Here is an 18,416-nt window from a genome sequence, read left to right as displayed (position 1 = left end):
TTCATCTTCCCACACGCTAGCAACCTTCAAGGAAGTGGAGGTAAGCATACCTCAGTATGATCATGTCATTGATGATTATGTTCATGATTATGTTGTCCATGATTATGCTGTTGATGGGTATGTTGTTAATGCTTATATTGTTGATGAGTCTGTTCTTAATTCTTACTCTCTGCATGATGAGAACTACCTTTTGATATCACATCCGAATGATTATTCTCCATGTACTGAACATGAATCTGAGTTTGTGGTTGATATTGTTTCTAAATCTGAAAGTTATTCATGTTCTGAGGATGTATCTGAGGTTCAGGTTGTTACATTGGGATTGGGTGTTATACCTCTGCATAGCATTTCTTTGGAGCCACATTGCACTAACCATGTTGCAGGAGGTACAAATGAATTTGATCAATGATGAGTCAATATTTTCTTGACTTCACTTAGTTTAGTGTGCTAGAATTAATCAGGGAATTGTGCTTAAATGTCCGGTATTTTTCCGTTTTTGCTAATTGTGCTTAATTTGACCAAAAATTCTTATTTTAATTAATTTGAATTATTTGAGCTAATTATTTTCATCATTGATTGCAGGAAAAATTTTAGAAATACAATTTGGGACATTTGAAGGCTAAATAAGATGAAGAAGGGGGTGCTGGAAGAAAGAAAGCACTCACGGACAGCGGCTGCCACCAATTAAAAAGGCACATTACATTTTGATTTCATCTTATGAAGATGCGCTGTAATGTTTTGCTTTAGGAAGCATATGGTAGGCAATTAGTATTTGGTGAGCAACACTGTTATGGCCCACATGGACAGAGGATTTTGGGCTTGAAAGAGTGGTGTGCATGGTGAAGAGAGAATGTTGGCTTGCTATTGGAGGGGTGCACGCGTCCAAGAAGTGGCAAAAAGAAGAAGCTAGTCCAGCAGCCACTTCACAGTCCAGCAGAGAAAGGAGGGAAAAAAAAACACACTCCACCCTCTTGGTCCAGCACGATCCAATAATGCACGGAGTTGAGGGAGTTCTCGTCCAGCAAGAAATACAGCACGTTCATTTTGGAGAGGTGTCACGGCCCACACAGCAGCAGTCAAGCAAAAAGGCACGCATCCAGAAAACAGGGGGTGTCCAAAGACAACAGCAGCAACATGCGTCCTAGGAGAGTCCAACAGCGTCCAATGTGGATGGGGGCCAATTAATATGAAGTAGGGCAGCCGCCACCTGGTAGAAAAAGGAAAGAGAGGATTCATTCACTTTTTGGAGAAGAAGAGACCTGGAGAAAGAAAACACAGACATCAATTCATGGAGGGCTATGACTAGCTGGAAGACACACGTAGGCTGAATTGAAAGCACACAGAGGGAGCACGCATGGAGGGTTACGGTCTAGACGGCTAAGGCAGATAGCTATGATTGAGTTTGGAAGGAGGAAGCACACTCTGCCCTTTCCATTTTGTTTATTTTCTATGCACTTTGATTGAAGCGTGTCATTACTTCTTGGCTGGAAAGAAAAAAAAAAGGGTGCTCATTTTCAATATGAAGTAACATTTTCTCTCTTTTCATTATGGTCACATCAACTCTTTTCAAGAGCACCTTGCATTATTTTATTTTATTTTATTTAGTATTAAGTGTTTTTTTTTCTTTGCAACGCTGAATCAATTTGCTTGAGAATGAATTTTATATTAATTTCCAATTGTTGAACTACTAAAAGCAATGGGCCACCGGTTTTGAAGTTATTTGTATGAATCACCATTCACGTTTTTCAATGTTCATCATTAACTTTCCATAATTCTAATCCATTTCTATTCATGTGTCCTTTTCTTTATATATTTTCAGGTGATAACTTAGCATTTCATTTATTAACTTTAGGATGCATTGCATTTATTACATGCATTTAATTTATTAGCTTTAGGATGCATTTAATTTATTAGCTTTAGGATGCATCTTATTTTCTTTCCTTAAGAAATGCACACAGGTTATTGAAGCCTTAAGGCTTTAGTTCACTTTTGCTTTTAGTAAAAAAAAAATTCTTATTCATTACTTTGGAGGTGTTGTTACGTATTGGGTGGAGGAAAAGCACACTGATATATTTAATTTTAGTGATTTATTTTGGAGAAAGGGCATGACTACCACGTTCAGCCTTTTTATGAGAGTTCCACAAGCTTACTTCTTGCATTTTAATTTATCATGTTGAGTATTTAATTTTACTTCCAAGCTGCACTGTGCATTTAATGTTTTAATTTACTTCAATGTTTTCAATTATTTTTGGTTGCCTTTAATTTCCAGTTTTTAATTTAGTTCATTTCGAATCACAAAAACACTTTCAAACCCCACACTACGTGTTTGACCTAAGACTAAACCACATTTGGTCCTTGAGAGACAACCTAGGAGTCACTTCCTAGCACTATACTGCATTCTTTAATGCACATCAAATTTGATGGGCCGCGACAGCCGCATCAATCAACAAACACCTACTGTGGAAAAAAAAGGTGCTAGCATACACGATAGTTCGAAGATCAATAGGCACCTGCTGAACCCGCTCATCAATAATCTTTGCTTCTTAAATCCAGCTGTGGAAGATATCTCCCTGCTAGATCAAATCTGGAGGATGAAGCAGTTCGTCCTCAAAACTTCCTTGCTGGATACTATGGTGGAAAACATCTCCCTGAAAGTCCAAAATTGGCAACTTCCTTGCTTTTCTCTGCTTGGAAGATGATTATGATTTTTGAGAGTTGAATTGATTGTGACAGAATTACCCTGTGTGAGATTTAAGCCACTTTATGTTCTTTCTTGTGTGTGATATGTCTCTTGATTGCTTGCGCATATGCCTTGGCTTGACTCTTGTTGATAGTTCTTGATTGATATGCATGTTTGGAAGTGATAAAGGCAATTTTGTTCTTGAGCCTCTCTAGCCAAATAAGCTTATTTGTTCTGATTCTTTAAAAACCCCTTTTGAGCCTATACTTTCCTCATTTTTTTGTTTTAAAGCTCATACACTAGCCCTAAGTGAAAAACCATGATTACCTTAACCTTAGGGAATTTTGGAGCTTTGGAAATGTTTTGGGAACAAGTGTGGTCTCCTTGGGGATTCTGATGAATTGGCAAGTTGATCCCTCATCTTGTGTTGTTTTTGGAAGTATGATCCTGTTGAGTGATAAAGAAAGAAAAGAAAAGAGACAGAATGAAAAAATAATTATGAAAAAAAATGAAAAACAATTTTGTGAATAATGGAGTCGAGAAGAGGATTGAATTAGAGGTTTGGGTGTAATTTTACTGTGTTTACACTTGTTCACCATTGCTCCTCTATTTCTTTTGGTTTGTAACTTGTCATCCATATTTTATCCTCCCTTATCCTTGGCCCCCATTACAACCATGAAAAGACCTTTCGATTTGAACATGCATATGTTTTGAGTGTTGATATTAGAGGCTTGCCAAGTTTGTTGTTGTTTGCTTTCTTGAGTGCATTGAGTTGAAATTCTTTACCTTATACACTTGAGAGAAACACTGATAGTGCATCTGTGAGGTTTTGTTACTTTTGATTCATCTCTTGAGCTGATTGATCATTTTGCCATGATTGGAATTGCTTAGATGAATTCTGTGAGTATCTGCTTTCTTTGATTCTGTGTGGGGTACTGTCTACATCCTTTCTTGGTCCAAATTCCTTGAGAACTGTGTAATTCTGTTTCTATCCTTGTTAGTCTTTGTGTTCTGTGTACTGAGTTTGTGTCACTTCCCTGATGTTCTTTGAACTATTCCCTGGTTTTCGTCTTGGTTTTGCCTAGGAGTGCAAAAGACTAAGTGTGGTCTATTTTGATGAGTCAATATTTTCTTGACTTCACCTAGTCTATTGTGCTAGAATTAATCAGGGAATTGTGCTTAAATGTCCGGTATTTTTCCGTTTTTGTTAATTGTGCTTAATTTGACCAGAAATTCTTATTTTAATTAATTTGAATTATCTGAGTTAATTATTTTCATCATTGACTGCAGGAAAATTTTGGAGATACATTTTGGGACATCTGGAAGAATGCAAATAAATTCAAGACTCTCCACATAGGCATCTAGAATTAATTAAATTGTAATTTAGTAGTGTAGAATGTTTTTGGATTAACTTTAGTAGATTTAGCCCATTTTTGGCAAAATGAACTAGACAAAAAATGAGGGTGGATGACTTGGCACCCTAGGGTTTTATTGTGTGGACCCCACCCTCGTTATAAGAAACTCACGGCCTTGGAGATGCTTCCAGCCGCCACTTGCCACTTGTTTTTGGGAGGGGTTTGGCTTTTGGACGTTTTGGAGAGTTTTTGAGTTTTTACGCTTTTTTTTCATTGAATGCAAATGGATTCAGCACTTTTGCATTGAGTACTGTTTTGTCCTCTTGATTCCAACACTGTCACGGCCAACATTGTTTGGAATTGAATGTTGTCTTTATTTTATTTCGCCACATTTTCATGTTTCTATACTGGAATGTTGTTTCTGGGATGATGAATGAAGAGCTTATTTTTACTCCTCTTTGTTGATTTACTCATGGCCCCTTTATTTTGAGAATGAAGCGGTGCTGAACGAGAGAAGATGAGCCACCACCCCTCACGAATTTTATTCTCTCATTCTGCTCTTGGATTTTGGGGGAACATTGTTTTTGAATGAGAATGGAGAAGCACACGAACATTCTGATATGGGGGCTACGGCTGAAACGGTGCAGGGGAGGGATTCATCTTTCATTTAATAAAAGCACACAACTCAGGGGTGTAGCACACGCATTATGAGGAACTAGCCACCACTTGTTTTAGGGAGCTGGTGTTCGTCCAGCACGCAGCAGCCGAGGTGAAGGGAGGAATTTTTGGACATCCAGAATCTTTTAAAGGACACGCTGCACTACTTGCTCAGTTATTTTATTTGCTTGCTTAGTGTATTTTATTTGCTGCCAAGTTTCATTCCTAGAGTTACGTCCAACATTTTGGTGATTCATTTCTTTTCATTTGTTTTGGAGGCTGCATGTGCTATTGAAAAGAGTGCTCATTCATGGTTGAGAAGACAACACTGTCACGTCAAAAGGCTTTCTTTTTCTTTTAGAAACCAAATGGAGATATTTTTTTAAAAAAAAGCATTAGCATTTAGTGGGACCCTTTCTTGCATTGATTTTGTCTTTTCATTGGTGGTTTTGGAGAAGGAGTGGAGAGGCACGGCTCCCATGGGTGAAGGGTGTCGAGTTTGCTTATGTGGATAGCACAATTCCATTTACTTTTCATTTAGGAAAAAGACAAAAAGTGGTAGGAGTACGGTTGCTAGAAAGGACATGTTTTCTTTGGAGAATGAAGTGGACATGTGATGGACAAATTTATGATCACCAAAATATGATGTCACAAACTTGTTTTATAATCGGCAAGTATGACCGAATCGTTCAAGTAATAAACTTGGTAAGACCAAGTATCGTTCTCCCAAAGGACTCACGGCCTAGTTTAGTTGTGTGGTTTGTTGATTAGCTAAGATTTAAGAACGAAATAATTGGATTTTACTATGCAAAAGACGAAAATAAATATGTATGCATGAGGTTTTGATCAATGGCAAAAGCAAAAGACAAATACTTTCAATGAAATATATGGATGAATATGTTGTTGGGGGTCAATTTCATCTTATCCACTCTCATATATTTTAGGAATTCAACATTCAAATCATCATTGTTAATGCCACTCTCTAAATTACCTTGTCAAGAAGGCCTATCCCTAATTACGAGTTCATACGATTCCTAGCATTCCTAATAATTAGTGCTTTTAGTACAGGAGCTTAACGACAACCAATATAATATTGGGAGAGATTCCCCGGATCTAGACTTCCCTGTACGTTCCCGTATCGACAAAATCAATAATCATGCATTGAATGAGTTAAACAAAGCAAGCATTAAGCAAAGAGGAAAAACCCTAACTAATGATGAAAGAAAGCATAAATCTTAGATTAAGATGCAAGCACAAATTCCATATATGAGAGCTTCAAAAGATTACATTGATTCCCCAACAAACATACAAGGTTTAGTTCACCATATTCATGGTGAACCTAGATGAACAATAATGAAAGAATGAAAGATAAAACCCTAGAAAGGTGAAGTGGTAGCCTGAGCATCCAAGATCCTCCTTCAAAGGGGTGGAAGAGAGAGTGTTTGCTTCATTTCTACCAAAGATACCAACCCTAAGACATCTAGGTCTTTAATTAGGACATAAAAATAATAGAAAACGGGTCCAGGCCCAAACAGATCATAAAATCGCATAAAACTGGCCCAAAACTCGTCTGGTTGACTTTTTTCGTATTCTGGTTGTCTGGTTGACTTTTTTGGTTGACTGGTTGACTTTTCTGGTTGACTGGTTGACTTTTCTGGTTTCTGGTTGATTTTTCAGCACTCCAATCATTCGGTACTTCAATTCTTCTTTCAAATCATTCAATTAGCCTACAAAATAAAGGGAATCTTGCACAAAACCATTAAATTCACTTTCAACTCTCTTATTCACAAAACTAAAGCAAAAATATGAGTTCAAGCTAGTTTCTAAGTCTTAAAGGTTGCTTTTGGTATCAATTTTAAGCATAAAAATAACAGTTTTTCAACTGTTATCACAACCCCAAACTTAGAACTTTGCTTGTCCTCAAGCAAACAAGATGTAACTCAATCTTCTACCAATTCATATAATGGTTCACTCATTCAAAAATCTTCTTTTCAAGATAAGTAAAGACTTCAATCAAGCTTATGACCAAGATTTCAATCAAGACGTGCACATGCTTTGGTGTTCACAAAGTCACTTAATATCCAACAAATGCTATTTTTCATGAATGATCAATCAATTAAGCATGGATGTTCATGTGCTCATGGAATATTTCCTCACTAGATAAAGTGTTTCACTCAAACACAAGTGTATAAGAGGTAATCACTCATTCACTCCACTATCACAATGTCACATGAATTAACTTTGCCTTTCATTTAACCACAATCAAAAACATTCACAAGCATGCATCATCACAAGGACTTTTCAATGGCTTATAACGTGGCTGGGCTAACAAGAAAATTGGTTTTTCTGGATCACAAAATCCTTGAGTTAAGAGAATCATAACAACACAATTATTCTTATTTTTCCCAACTTGCCTTTGCATTGAGCTTTGCCTTTTTCTTTTCTTTTCTTTCTCTTTTTCTTTTCTTTTCACATTCTTATTTCTTAGCTCTTAGCTCAATGCTTTTCCTGTTTCTTTTTCATGCTTTCCCAACAACCCCAAACTTGAACATTTAACAAAACCGCACAAGATTTTCTACTTAACACAAGGTAAAGCTTTTCAGCAAGGGTTTTCAATTTATGTTCAAGGCTAAGGGTTCAAAGGATAGAACACAAAGTGTTCTCTTTTAGTGAGCTAACTTTATGAATTTGGCCAATAAAAAGGGTTCCAACAAACGGCCTTGATCATATGATGCAAAACAAGCAATTGATTCAATCATAGAAAACCTGGGCAAAATCATTCATGCTTTCAAAGTAATAGCATTCAATCAATAAAAACTCTGGAGCTCAAAACCTCACATATAAGCTCATTCACATTTGACATACACATCCTGCTTAATTTCACAATCACAATCATGATATCCTGCATTTGTTCACAAAGCTTGTGAATCACCTGTATAAACATATAATGTGCACATCATTCTCAACATCAATCACTCAATAAGCATCATCAAGCATTACTTATCACACAATCATAGTTAATAGCAAACCATCACACAAACCAGGTGTCCAATAGAGTACATCAAACCCTAATCTAAAAACAAAAACAAATAAGTTCAGAAAACTTTAAACCAACAAAAGCATAAGCATATGATAGCATTCATCAGTAAATGCTATCTCAGCTCCTCATCAGTCTGAGTTGTCCTCTGTATCTTCCTTCTTCTTGGATCTTATAGTCTTGATTCTTTTTGCCCGATGAGGAGGCCATCCCTGCATCAAACATAATTCACAAAACCAAAAGATACATTGTTAAGCATTAGTAAACCACAATGAAGAAATCAGCCCCTTCAATGATGCTCTCTCCCAACCCCAAACTTAAATGGAAAACTAGTGAGCAAGTGAGTGGAAGGGAGATTTTCTAAAGAGGGATGAGGGAAAAGATGTGGAAAACCTTGGAGAAGGTATGTGGGAGTGTTTGTGCAGAGAAGAGCCTGAAAGTATGAGCATATGTGCAGCTTAGGGTATAAAAATACCCTAATGGGCTCGGGTCCCGCTAAGGGGAACTAAAGCCCATTCTGCGAGAGTACCGCTCAGCCGCACTTTCGTGAAGTGCTCTTCTCCTTCTTTTCTTAACCTACGTGCTTCCTAGACATGCCCCTCACTAGTTCCCTGCAATTCAATGTTTAAAATACTTATGCAAACCCTAACTAAAATAAAACAAACAAAAACAATCAATCAACTGGGTTGCCTCCCAGGTAGCGCTTGTTTAACGTCACGAGCCTGACCCAAAATCCACCAACACCCATCAGTAGGTGTTACCACTTAGCATCCTTCAGTAGATGCTATGTTCAGCAATATAATGTTCAACAGATTTAAAGATTACAAACCAAAGTAAAATTTAAAAGTTCTAAAATCACTGGGTTGCCTCTCAGCAAGCGCTCTTTTAACGTCATTAGCTTGACCCAGTAAGCTCAAGTTCCTGCTTTATAGTTGATGTTGTCATCCCACCAACTCCTCAGCTGTTTCCTGTGAACTGTTTTGGTCCTTCTAGAATGTGGAGACTCTATCTCTATCATCTCCTTCTCTTTAAAGCCCTTTACAACCCACAACTTGTTCTTGATTCTTACAAGTGTGCCAAGTTGGGGTCTTCTTTTCTCCCAGTCACCAGGAATTTCTCCTCCTCTTCCAATCTTTTCTTCCATGTGTACCTGAAACAACAAACAATGGTTACCTGCAACCTTGGGCTTTTCATCCTTGAAGACGTCTACAACCACTCTCTCCTCTCGATCCTGGAGCACCACTATACCTTCATTTACATCAATGATAGCTCTGGCCATTTTCATAAACGGTCTTCCAAGTATGACAGGTATCTTCTCTGTCTCCATCTTCATCACCACAAAGTCTGTCAAGAACTGAAGTTTGCCAACACAAACTATAATGTCCTCTGCAATCCCACATGGCTCCTTTGAAGATCCATCGGCCATTACTAGATTAACCTTTACAGGTTTCACATTAACATCGCCGATTTGCTCCAGTAAAGAGTAAGGTATCAAGTTAACACTTGAACCTAAATCAAGAAGAGCTTTTTTAACCCTTTTCTTTCCTATGGTACAAGGAATAGAAAAGCCTCTTGGGTTTGTCGCTTTTGGAGGGAATGACTCTTTTTTAACAGTTTTACACTTCTTTGCCTCATCATCTCTACGTCTTTTCTTTGTAGAGACGTCTTCATCAGTTTTAGTGTAAACTGTAATTTATTGTAGAATCTACTCCCAAGGTGAATCATTATCCACCATCTTGAATAATTCTATGAAATCAAGTTGTTTCCCTTGATGTATTGGAAAAGGAAAAGTATTTTTACTCTCTATTTCTCTTTTCTCTCTTTTCTCTTCTGTTTCTCCTCCTTCTAACTCAACTATCTCTTCATTAGTACTCTCTAACACTTTGCATTCTTCTCTGGGGTTAACCTCAGTATTAGCCCCAAAATTTCTATCTGGCCTATCTTCCACCTGCTTAGTGATCTGCCCCATCTGAATCTCCAAATTTTTTATAGCAGCTTCAGTGCTCTTTTGGGTAGACTCAATTTTCTGTATGAACTGGTTGAGAGTTTCTTCCATCCTCATGGACCTTTCATTAAGCATAGAAATCTGCTGCCATAAGGTGGGTTGCTGCTGCTGCTTATTAAATTGACCAGCTTGCCCAGTTTTCCCTTGACCAATACTTGGGTGTGGTTTCCACCCTTGATTGTAGTTCCCTTGACGGTATTGATTGGTCATGTAATTCACATCCTCTACGGCTTCTGCTGGAAAGGCACATTGACCATTGATATGGTCGCCCCCACATAATTCACACAACTGAGATTGTACCTGTGCAGCAGTCTTCAACTCCTTAGGCAATTGTGCAAGTGTTTTAGTAAGAGTCTCCAGCTGTTGAGTTAGAATTTTATTTTGTGCTAGCAAGGCATCATTTGTCTGTAATTGTAGAACTCCTTTTTGTTGCATAGGAGCTCCTCTTTCACTGTTTAGCTCATTATCACTAGTAGCCATATTTTCAATAATTTCTGTTGCTTCCTCTGGAGTTTTCCATTTAATGTTTCCTCCTGCTGAGGCATCAAGCATCATCTTGGTTTGTGAACCAAGACCTCCAAGGAAGGTAAGGACTACTTCCACTTCATCGAATCCATGCGTGGGTGTTTTTCGTAGCAAGCTTTTATATCTATCCCATGTATGACCCAGTGATTCTTCCATGCCCTGCCTGAATGAAGAAATCTCTTGCTTGCCTTTGTTCACCTTTGATTGTGGGAAGTATTTATTTAGAAACTTTGTTACCACTGCTTCCCACTCTGTGAAACTTCCCTCTGGAAAAGAATTTAACCAAAGCTTAGGATTGCCTCCTAATGAGAAGGGAAACAAGCTAAGTTTGATCGCTTCATCTAGCACCCCATTTATTTTCACTGTGTTGCAGATCTCATTAAATGTAGTGAGGTGCTCATATGGGCTTTCGTGAGATAACCCATTGAATTGATTGTTTTTCACCAGTTGAATCAATGCTGGTTTGACCTCCATGTTAGCTGCATTGACTCTAGGTCTAGCTATGCTGTTAAAGTGTTGATGCCCAACTGTATTGGTGTAATCAGCATGAGTTCTTCTGATATTGTTGTTCTCCATATTTTCTGTGCTATGGTCAGAACCTTGTGGTGATGGTTGCAACAGAGTTTCCGGAGGAGGGAAAAGTTCTCTAGATGTTCGGATTCTTCTCCTCCGTCTACTCTCGTCTAAACCTTCAAGAAGAGGTTCTGCAGTTATCTTGCTCCTAGTTCGAATTGCCTCCTGCATACACAAGAAAACAAAACCCTAGAATATTTGGTTAGCACAAAAAGATATAAGAGAAGATATACTTCCATACCAAGTCCACTGCATGCCTAGTGCAACAATCCGTAGAATTCCAGCAGCAACCACCTCAACAAAGGCCATCAAGAAAGACCTCTGAGGGGATAAACCTGCAGTTGCTAGGGATAGCACAATTCCCTCCAAATTGCAAGAAACAATAAAGCTGCCACTTTTTATACCATCCAAAGCTTTCTGAGCAACTTTTTCAGCTGTCATACAACCAGATGAGGCTGCAATGATTTTGGTGAGCTCCGGTTTTCTCCTGTTTTCTGTAAAAGTGACCTTTCAGATTGTACTTCACTTTGATTACAGGATACATAGACTTCACAAGAGATGCTACAAACAGACATTTAATAAGCTGAAAGCAACAATTTTATTTTTATACTCATGAACTCTAAGTGGATATTTAGTAATCATGGATTCAAACTTATTATCTTAAGCAATAATTTCATTCTCGAATCTCTAAGTTTGTAATAGGATTGATACAATAGCCTCCCCCATGGCATCAGTCAAATGTATGAATTTAGATCAGATACAAAAATGAGAGATATTCAGATAATAAGGGAGGAGCCGGAGTTATTAAATCCGCAATTCATGCAGAATTATGTGTAACAAACTTAAGACCTAATTGATTTTCTTTTCATTTTTCAGTTTTAAAAACTATTTTCTTAAAAAATTTCACCCTACTCAACAATCATCTTCTCATCCAAAGTCTGTTATGTTACGAAATTGTTTAAAAAAAAGGTGTTTTAAAAACTAAATACAGAAAGAAATGCAAGATTTCCCATCTTTTCTTTGCATTTTGTTCAACATCTTCCTCAATTTCAAGGTATGCTCCGTGCCTTGCAACACCCGCCACCAGGTATTTGAGCAACTCGCCTAGTTACATTTTGAAAACTTTCGAAAATGGAAATCAAGCACACGCTATGCAATTTCAAGGAGTTACAGCAAGTGCACGACTTCCATGGTGAGCTTTACACAAACTGACATGTTATTTATCATCCAAAGTCTGTTATGTTACGAAATTGTTTAAAAAAAAAGGTGTTTTAAAAACTAAATACATAAAGAAATGCAAGATTTCCCATCTTTTCTTTGCATTTTGTTCAACATCTTCCTCAATTTCAAGGTATGCTCCGTGCCTACACCCGCCACCAGGTATTTGAGCAACTCGCCTAGTTACATTTTGAAAACTTTCGGAAATGGAAATCAAGCACACCCTATGCAATTTCAAGGAGTTACAGCAAGTGCACGACTTCCATGGTGAGCTTTACACAAACTGACATGTTATTTACAACGAAAAATGAAGTAGAAACTAGCAAAGGTAATAGGTGTGAAGAAATAAATTCAAGCATCCAATTCAATACCTACCTTCTGCTCATCCTGGAGTATCTGTATCCGGAGGAAAAATCAGAGAAACGTGAATATTATCAGCTATAACCTCTTGTTGCAATGCTTCTGCTAAACCACGGAGACCAAATTTACTCGCTGAGTAAGCTACGTAGCCATAAATGCCCGCCTAAACATAAAAACAAATTCCACATCAAAATAAATAAAATAAAGTTTAATTACTTATTTAGTCGTTATACCTGTTAAAAGTTTATGTCTTAGGCTATGTTTGGTTTTCAGTTGGGAATGTTTCAAACTGAGTTTAGAAAGTAAAAGTTTTGTGACATGTATTGTTGCTCTGATAAGCACATTTGCACATTAAAATTTTGTCTGCAAACTTAGTCTTAAGAAGTAAGACCACAATTGCTCTTGTAAACATTAATCAAAAAGTTGCACTTAGTCCATGCACTTAGTCCTTCCACCTAGAAAATATTCATTTCAGTATTTGTTCATACACTGCTTAACTCGTTTTAGTTCCAACAGATAATTTTTTTATTAGTTTAATCTGGACAATTTTTAGTGTCAGCAAAGCCTAAATCGAATTTAAAGGTGTATACACTAGGACTATAATTATTACTTCATAGTTATACAAACTAAAACCTATAAAATGCAGATATATACAATACAACCAAATAAGTAATTCACATGTATAAACCCAACAATAGTAATTCACATAATACTTAACCGGCCTGTGAGGAAACAAGGGCAATGGAAGCGGGCAGCGGGTCCTTCCGGTTTTTCATCGCGGGGAAGCACGACCTTGATGAGGTTCAACGTTCCCATGAGATTGACGTCCATGGTGAACTTTATCTCACTCAATTCCATCTTCTCCAACTCCAGCGCTACGAACACGCCGTGGTTCAGCAACAGCATGTCGATTGGCCCTGCCTCGTCCACCGCGCGCTTCACCGCCTCGAAGTCCCGCACGTCTGCCGCGAATACCGCCACCTCGATCCCCGTCGCCAGCCGGATCGCATTTCGCGCCTCCTCCAGCTTCCCCAGCGACCGCGCCAATATCGACACACGCGCGCCCTCCGCCGCCGAGCGGTGTGCCAGAGACAGCCCGATGCCGCTGGATCCGCCCGTGATAAACACGTGCCGATTCTTGATAGGGATCTTCACCGGTCGCGGTTTAACCAGTAAATAGAGCACGACCAGAAGAAGCAGAGGAAGGAGAAAGAAAAGAAAGAAGTATGCGTCCGCCATTGATGATAAGCCTTCGAAACTATACCCACTGGGAGCAAAAGTCTATGCGACTTTGAAAATGGATACCATTTTTATTTTATTTTAGTACCGAGAGTAAGTAAGAGTATGTGCTTCCATCAATTAGGGAACTTATTTTATTCTATCAAAATCATATATATGGAAGGAAAATTAGGAAGTAATCAAATCTTATATAGTAATAACCATAAATTAGAATTAATCACATTACATAATCAAACAGTGCAGTCTTAAATCAGCAATCAGCTATCAAAAGCCGAACGTCACAACAATACAGAGTTTAACAATTTAATACAGAAGTGATAAGGGTTCAGGACGAACAGTTTTACAAAAACCAATAATCGAACGTCATAAAGTCTAAGAATGCTTAATTCTAATGAACGATCTAAGTCTCGGCCTTCACTTCTACTTCCACGAGATTCTCTTCTTCTACCACCTCCTCCAAAAGAGTGTCTTCCTCTGCTCACATCCACACGGATGATCATTGCATTGACAGGACGGACGTACATGTACAAGACAACACAAGGAAAGAACACAGGGTAAGCTTATATAATTTAATTCATACATCAAACATACAAATCAACATACCAGCAATACAAGAATATCTCAACACATATAATCATCCAAAAACTCTCATTAGACAGACTGTCCAGACTGTATGAATCCGTGTATCTACAGGCGTTCGTGCACCCGGGTGATGTGATAACTAGGAAACACTCAACAGCTGCCACCCGAGGTTAGCCCTATCAGTCCAAAGTACTCCTAAGGACTAGGACCTCCTGCCGTTCCCACACATGACCTACTCTCCTCTACGTGAGGATGAGCACTCACGGAACATCAGGATGAACTGCCATCAGTAGCTTTACCACGTTCATACTACACAACTTCCCATATTCAAATCATAGAGTCGTTCCTCCTTGGAACGCTCGTTCAAAATCCACCATCACTTATTCATCTCATATACTGTTCATTCTTTATAATATTTCCCTTTATTTTCATTTTCATCTTCCAATCCAATTTCATAAAATAACGAACGTTCAGTCCTCTTCATAATGAGGACGAACGGGAGAAAAGAGAACGACAACCTTCGTTCCAGAACCGAATAAATTTGACTACAAATAAGCATCTCTTTTAATGAACATTATTTACCATTTGAACCAGTTAAATGAACTGATTCTCAGAAGATTAACTCAATACTCAAAGAATAATTTAAGTACAGGACTCCAGGCCGGATCCAATGGATTAAACCACCACAAGACCATTTCAGAACCATAATGAGAATAATTCTAAGTTTAGAGACCGACTATCAGTCTATGACCGAACGCGATAAGGGAATTTTACGGAAGTTTGAACGTACGCTATTTCCACACGTTTGATGGTTAAAGACGAATACGAGCATCCAGTATAAGACCGAGCACTACATAGGACGTACGCTTGGTGTAAGACCGAACACTACATAGGACGTACGCTTGGTGTAAGACCGAGCAGTACATAGGACGTACGCTTGGTGTAAGACCGAGCGCTACTTATTACGAACGCTAGGTGTAAGGCCGAGCGTTACAAATCTTTAAAGTACAAGGTACATATATATATATATATATATATATATATATGTATATATATATATATTACTTTATTTCGAATATTAGGTACGACTGTTCTGAGCCGAACGCTCCAAGATTATTCTTTCCACATGAGAACGCTCGTTCTCGATCAGAGTTCCTTCCAAATGAAGGAATTCCACTTTAATCAGATTACTGGAAAACCGAACGGTAGAAGACCATCCGATGACGAACGTATACAACCATAGTAAAAGTTCATATTCAATTTCATAAATATTTTCAACTTAAGATTTCCACATACCAGTTCATACTTTATACTTCATCTAAATTATAAATCTTCAGACTTTATAGTATCCACATCCATAATTTATACTTCAAATTTATAAATCATTTTCATATTCATATACTTCATACATATCAACCATCATACATTATCCTCATACTGTATACATACATTCACTCATTCAGCAACATACATTCATTTTCAGCAAGCATACAATCAGCATACGAATTAAATTAATAAGCTTCCCTTACCTGGATCAGTAGTGAACGTCCTAAGAGTGTGATTTTGACTCGTCCAACTATGGCTTTCTACCCTCAACGTTTTTCTTAAGTTCTCCAACTAAATCTAACCAAAAGAAAACGCAGAAGAATTTAGCTTATACCCTTGCATGCAACCGAATCTTGGTTTGCATGTAACTCAGAAACGAGCGTCTAGAGTTGAGAGACTTACCGGTTTCAGAACTTGGATCTATTCGGTTCAGATTGAAGCTTACAACTTAGAGAACGCTCCTACGGTTTCTGAAAGTTGATCGGAGAAGAGGGTGGTGAGTTACAGTAGAGAGAAGATGAAATGGTTCTAGAGAGAAGGAGGAGAATTCGAAAGATCAGGGTTTTTGGAGAAGATGAGTGCATGCAGAGAGGGACGCGGATTTTAGAAAAGTCAATTTTGTTTAAAAACCAACGTCCGTTCTCTTGCTGACACTTGTCTTCCATTACTGATTTCAGAACATTCCATCGCGACACTTGGCAGGAAGGCAGAGAGTATGGAAGTGCGTTTTTAATGCATTGCAGAAGGGTTTTGGGAGTAATTAAAGGGGATGTGATAGGTGGTTAATGGTGTTCATTTTCTAAGGTCTTACATTCCCCCTAACTACAAAAATTTTCGTCCTCGAAAATTAAAACTTTCCAGGAAATAAGTGAGGATATAAATCTTTCATCGCCTCTTCCACTTCCCATGTAGAGTCGTCAGTCCTTTCATTCCACACCACTTTCACTAAACGAACGTCCTTTCCCTGGTAGTACTTGGTGCGGCTATCTTCTATACGGATGGGTTGCATCTCCAGCGTCCGGTCTTGACTAAGACGAACGTCTTCCAACTCCAGTATGTGCGAGGGATCAGCTATGTACTTCCGAAGTTGGGAAACGTGGAAGACTGGATGAAGGTTGGATAGTTGAGGAGGTAAAGACAACTCATACGCCACTGGTCCGATCTTCCGCAATACTTGATAAGGTCCGACGAACTTAGGAGATAACTTCTTTGGTCGAACCGCTCGGCCTACTCCAGTGATCGGATTCAATCTAAGAAAAACGTGATCTCCTGCAGCGAACTCTAAAGGTCTTCTTCTCTTATCAGCATAAGATTTCTGCCTGCTTTGCGACGTCTTCAATCTTTCTTGGATCAGCTTCACCTTCTCGGTCGTTTGTTGGATAAGCTCGGGTCCCGTCAACACTTTCTCTCCTTCTTGAAACCAACAAAGTGGTGTTCTACATTTTCTTTCGTAGAGAGCTTCAAACGGTGCCATTCCAATGCTAGCTTGAAAGCTGTTATTGTAGGTGAATTCTACCAGCGGCAGAACTTCACCCCATACTCCCATATGATCTAGGACGCATGTCCTCAGTAAATCTTCGAGCGTCTGGATGGTCCTCTCAGATTGGTCGTCCGTTTGAGGGTGATAGGCGGAACTTATCTTTAGCTGCTCCCCAATTCTCCTTGCAAAGATTGCCAAAACCGAGATGTGAATCTCGTGTCTCGGTCAGAAATGATGCTCGAGGGTACTCCATGCAAACGAACGATTTCTCTGATATACAGCTTGGCCAAATTGGTCATCGACATCTTCAAGTTGACTGGTAGAAAGTGGGCGCTCTTAGTTAATCGGTCTACTATAACCCAGATGGAATCATGATTCTTGAGTGTGCGAGGTAGATGAGTCACAAAATCCATCGAAATACTATCCCATTTCCATTCTGGAATCTCCAGTGGCTGCAGCAAGCCGCCTGGTCTCTGGTGTTCAGCCTTCGCTCGCTGACAAGTTAAGCAGGATGCCACAAAACGTGCAACATCACGGCCACCAGAATGATTGCCTGAGGTCTTGATACATCTTAGTCATGCCAGGATGCATGCTAAGACGGCCGTGATGCCCTTCCTCCAGGATAATTCTCTTCAGATCACCATCGTTTGGAACGCACGTCCTACCCATATAGCGTAGTAAACCGTCCGTTCCAGCATTGAACTCCTTAGTCTGATCTGTACCGAGCGCACTCAATATCTTTACCAAGTCTTCATCATCACGCTGCTTCCTTCTGAATCGGTCGAACACATCACTGGAAATTCTAAGATTACAGCATTTAATAACGTTCGATCCTAAGTCAAACTGTAACCTTAGATCCCTAAAACTTTCCACCAAACTCAACTCTTTAACCATCATTGCCGAGACCCTGACTGCTTTCCTGCTTAAAGCGTCCGCCACCACATTAGCCTTCCCGGGATGATATAGTAGTTCAAACTCATAATCTTTCAAGAACTCAAGCCACCTCCTTTGCCTCATGTTCAACTCCTTTTGATCAAAGAGGTACTTGAGGCTCTTGTGATCACTGAAGACTTGGAACGTAGATCCATACAGGTAATGCCTCCAAATCTTCAGTGCAAAAACGACTGCTGCCAATTCTAAGTCGTGCGTGGGGTAATTCTTCTCGTGGACTTTCAGCTGCCTAGAAGCGTATGCCACCACCTTCCTTTCTTGCATGAGTACGCAGCCCAAACCTTGATAAGATGCATCACAATACACTTCAAAAGGTTTGGCCGTGTTAGGAATGACCAACACTGGGGCGCTCGTTAACTTTCTCTTCAATTCCTGGAAGCTCTCCTCACACCGATCGGTCCAGGCGAACGGTTGATCCTTCCTGGTGA

General features: G+C 39.0%; 1 long non-coding RNA gene and 1 pseudogene across 2 annotated transcripts; one reads left to right on the top strand and one right to left on the bottom strand.

Moving 5' to 3' along the window:
- The first annotated feature begins 590 nt into the window (after nucleotides 1-590).
- On the top strand, nucleotides 591-4,490 carry LOC148203791 (uncharacterized). The gene is made up of 2 exons (XR_015784262.1): nucleotides 591-2,472; nucleotides 2,554-4,490. It is a non-coding gene; the product is annotated as an uncharacterized LOC148203791 (long non-coding RNA).
- A 1,469-nt stretch (nucleotides 4,491-5,959) lies between these two features.
- On the bottom strand, nucleotides 5,960-13,666 carry LOC148203790 (3-dehydrosphinganine reductase TSC10A-like; annotated as a pseudogene). The gene is made up of 3 exons (XR_015784261.1): nucleotides 13,124-13,666; nucleotides 12,426-12,573; nucleotides 5,960-11,326 (listed from the first exon to the last, which is right to left on the bottom strand). The product of XR_015784261.1 is annotated as a 3-dehydrosphinganine reductase TSC10A-like (transcript).
- Between the last annotated feature and the right edge of the window lie 4,750 nt (nucleotides 13,667-18,416).

The sequence above is a fragment of the Vigna umbellata genome, chromosome 2 (genome assembly GCF_029865625.1).
Source record: "Vigna umbellata cultivar VRB3 chromosome 2, Vumbellata_1.0, whole genome shotgun sequence".
Lineage (NCBI taxonomy): Eukaryota > Viridiplantae > Streptophyta > Magnoliopsida > Fabales > Fabaceae > Vigna > Vigna umbellata.
The sequence above is the reverse complement of the archived record's forward strand: the minus strand, read 5'-3'. Positions and strand labels throughout refer to the sequence as shown.